This window comes from Rutidosis leptorrhynchoides, chromosome 10 (genome assembly GCF_046630445.1).
Source record: "Rutidosis leptorrhynchoides isolate AG116_Rl617_1_P2 chromosome 10, CSIRO_AGI_Rlap_v1, whole genome shotgun sequence".
Lineage (NCBI taxonomy): Eukaryota > Viridiplantae > Streptophyta > Magnoliopsida > Asterales > Asteraceae > Rutidosis > Rutidosis leptorrhynchoides.
The window spans coordinates 52,995,810-53,000,577 of record NC_092342.1 but is presented as its reverse complement, the minus strand read 5'-3'; positions in this window follow the sequence as shown (position 1 = coordinate 53,000,577).

Here is a 4,768-nt window from a genome sequence, read left to right as displayed (position 1 = left end):
AATCAGAAATCCCTATAAAAGGCCACGAATTCTGCGAGTTTAAAGAACATAATAATAATAATACTCCGTAGTATAATATAAATAAATATATATATATATATATATATAATATATATATATATATATATATATATATATATATATATATATATACATACATATATATATATATATATATATATAGTATAGATTAGTGTTATATTAGATTAGTTTGGGTTATGTAAAAGTTATTTTTACGGGTTTTAAGGTCGGAGCTCTGTTCGTGTACCACTACGCGATAAATAATCAATGTAAGCTATGTTCTCCTTTTTAAATTAATGTCTCGTGCTTAAGTTATTATTATGCTTATTTAATACCAAAGTAATCATGATGTTGGGCTAAAAATATTAAAATTGGGTAATTGGGCTTTGTACCATAATTGGGGTTTGGATAAAAGAACGACACTTGTGGAAATTAGACTATGGGCTATTAATGGGTTTTATATTAACTTAACAATACCTTGTTAATTTAATATACAAACTTATAATTTGACGTATTTATATATAACCACATACGCTTGACTGGGTACGGTGGGCGGGATATCTATAAATACCAATAATTATTCATTTTACCGGACACGGAACTGGATTAATAGTTAATAGACTTGTTGAAACAGGGGTGAATTACATTCAAGGGTAATTGGTGTAATTGTTAACAAAGTAGTAAAACCTTGGTTTACACGCAGTCGATAACCTGGTGTATTCATTAAACAAAGTATTAAAACCTTGTTACAATTCGAATCCCCAATTAGTTGGAATATTTAACTTCGGGAATAAGAATAATTTGACGAAGGCTTTCGCTCTTTATATTTATGACTGATGGACTATTATGGACAAATCCGTATGGACATATTAAATAATCCAGGACAAAGAACAATTAACCCATGGGAATAAACTAAAATCAACACGTCAAACATCATGATTACGGAAGTTTAAATAAGCATAATTCCTTTATTTTCATATTTAATTGCACTTCTAATTATCGCACTTTTATTTATTGTTATTGTATTTAATTGCACTTTTATTTATTGTCTTTGTATTTAATTGTACTTTTAATTTTCGTACTCTTTAATTATCGTAATTTTATTTTATCGCACTTTTATTTATCGTAATTTCATTATCGTTATTTACTTTACGCTTTAAATTAAGTCTTTTATTTATTTAATATTTTACATTAGGTTTTAATTGCGAATAAAGTTTTAAAATCGACAAGCCGGTCATTAAACGGTAAAACCCCCTTTTATATATTATTATATATAATTATATATATTTTGTACAAATATAGTTGTTTAAAAATATAGTGTGCAATAAGCCCGCTCCCTGTGGAACGAACCGGATTTACTAAAAACTATACTACTCTACGATTAGGTACACTGCCTATAGTGTTGTAGCAAGGTTTAGGTATATCCCATTTGTAAATAAATAATTAAAACTTGTGTAATTTGTAACGTATTTCGTAGTAAAAATATAAGCTATTTCATATACACCTCGTACGACATCAAGTTTTTTGGCGCCGCTGCCGGGGAACTCGGCAAAACGCTATATTTGTAATTTATTTTTGTATAAATATATTTATATATCATTTTAGAAAAACAATATAAAAAAACGTTTTTCAAACTCCACGACTCGCGGAGTTTGCAGGCTTAAAACTCTACGACTCGCGGAGCCACCCTGACTCCGACAGAAACCCTAATCAGCATTTATTACGGATAATTATTATTATTATTAATAAACCCTAATTACTTAATTATTATTATAATTAGTTTAAGTTTTTAAATTAAATTGTATTTTAAATTTTAATTAGTTTTATTATATATAAAAATTAATAGTTTTATAAAATAAATAATATAAAAATAATATTTTTATAAAAAATTGTACTTTTTACAACTTTTAGTTTATTTTTATATTTTGTCCCTTTTTATTCATTTTTAGCGTAACTTTTGTAATTTTCGCTCATTTTTAGTTTTAAGATATAGTTTTTGCCATAGTTATTTTTATTTCTAGATTTTTAGGTTTTGCCGTAAAATCCCTTAAGTGCTTTTTCTTTAGATTAAGATTTAGACGCTTTGAAATTTTGCGACGCCGTTTTTCACTTTAGTTTTAAATAGATTTTAGTGCCTTTAAGTAATTGCCGTTTTCTGAATAAAATTGCATTTACCTTTAGACCTTTAGGAGCAACTTTTTAGATATAATTTTTAGACTTTTAAGTTTCGACGTTTTTCTTTCTTATTTTTATCTTTCGACGTTTTTCGACGCGCATTCTTTTTCTTTCTTATTTCTCGACGCTTTAGTTTTTAGGACTTAGAAATTTTCTCTATTTCTTATCTAATATCTCAAACGGAAAGAAAAATTATTTAAGTGGTTAAATTAATGGACTTTGACAATTTTCTGGTTCGTAGTAATAGTTGGATTTGTTAGTGGCTGAGTTGTGAGCTTCCGATTTAAAAGGTTCTGGCTCCCTGCTGCATCTTTTGGCTATTCGAAACGTGGGCAAAAGCAGAAAAGTCTATTAATTGGACAACTTATATAAGTTTTTCTATTTTTATAACTAATAGGATAATTAGTAAATGCACCACATTGTAGCTAAAATTTAGCCTTCGCAATAAAATGGAAAATTTTGAAAACAAGGCTATGGAAACTCTTTTTGATATCCAAAATCAATTAAATCAATACTCTCAAACGAGTGTTGATGACAATTCGATCAGTCAATCTTGGATCACGAACGACGAAACAATAACTGGTTGTGAAATCTGTGGAGATTATCACTCAACATGGGAATGTTACTATTACATTCCTATGGAAAATTACGCACCCACTGAACCTGAATGGAACGATTATGAAGAATACAATTCAAATTGGGATTATTCCCAAGAATATTTCCAAACTCAACAACCAGTAGACGAGGAAAATTACGTGTCTGAAAATTTATTAGACAATATGAAAATCAAACTCGAAGAACTCAATGCTCAAAATGAACAAATGAGAGAGTTTGTAAACCGGCAAGCTGAAACTCTATCAGACTACACACCTGTTGATCTGAGGAGTCGTGTGCAAGAAAATCTCATATCATCGAATTTTGATGAATTCGAGAGCTCCGAAATCACCAACTATCCCGATGATACTTTTTATTCAGCTTTACCAATTTCACAACATATCGACACATTAGCCTCTACCGACAAAATCATCGATCCATCAATGGATGAAGAAGAAGTAAGGAAGACAAATTAGTACTCTTGGGAATACGATAACGTTGAAAATTTTACCCCCGAGGCCAAACCGAACTTCACCATTACACAACCTTCCAACCCAATATTCTCAATAGACGAGTCATCTACCGAAGATGAACTACGCGCTGTAATAGATAATGACACCTCGGATTTCACCCAATTGGGTAATAGAGGTGAAAACTTTGATCTCGAGAATAAAAGGAAGGAAACGTTAGAAATTGTCCACCCTATAATATGTATGTCGGTGTATATCGATCCATTTGACCAAGAACCAGCAAAGAGACATATCCATTTACTAAAAGCTACACTTAAAAAAGAATTAAGTAGTGACGATCTGGTGAGTCTAAACTTTAAACTCATTGATATATTTTATACCACCCGAGTTGTAAATAACTGGCTCACTATTTTAATTCGTGGAACTTATTCTACCGACTTCACATGGCGTCAGCTAAGTGTGGGGAAGTTTAACCCCACTTAACGTTAAATTAGGGGTTCGGGTTAGTGCATAACTCGTTAATAAACATGCATAATAAATTAGGGTAAAAAAACGCATTTTTAAAGATTAGCAAACAGTTCAGAAAAGCTACTGTTTTTGAAGAAAAAAAAACATAGGTGATAAAACAAGAAGAAATGAACGATGAGGCGCGTCATCTATCATTCGACGAGCTTTGTAATTACAAACTGGGTATTTTTAATCATTTTTCTACGCTAATCACCCTCAATAATTTAAATTATTACTAATTTCTTGCAAATGAGGGCATTGCAAGATCTTAAGTGTGGGAAGGGGTTAAATTCTTTCGGATTTTAAAATTTTTACTTTATACACTTGGTTACCATTAAAAATACTAGTAAAGCAGTAGTTGTATTAGAATCTAGTGCTCTCTTATAATAAAGAACAGCCCTAGTCTTATATACTGACTACCCAATTCTAGTAAAAAATTTTCAAAATTTTCAATTAAATGAATTCAAAATCATGTTTATACATATTTATGAACGATGAAAACTAGGTGTTAATACCGAAATTATCGTTACCTCGAAAAGGACATAAATTGAGAAACAACTAAAACGCTTGAATTTATTTATTAAGATATAAAAAGACGCATAAAAAAAGCCAAGTGTGGGGAGAATGTACCAAGTTATTCAATTAAAAACTATCTAGCACATGTTTCCGTAAAGTTATTGCAGGTGCTTTTGTTTTGGACTAGATTAACTATTTTACCCGATGAAAGAAAAGAAAAGATGGATCTACACGATGAATCAATTCCATCATTAAAAGGAAGTAAAGTCTTCCGAAAAAGAAACGCGCTTCTTGATTTAGGTCAGGAAGTTGTCGTCCAGACCAGCTGTAGGTTGACGAAAAATCTAGAAAAGTCATCACTAAAATCAGCAGCAAATCCACGGACCTCAGCATCAAACAGGGTCGCCAAGTGGTCAGATTTATCCTAACCATGAGAAGGATTTATCTCGTACAATGGGGGGGACACCGTGCAAATTAGCTTGATA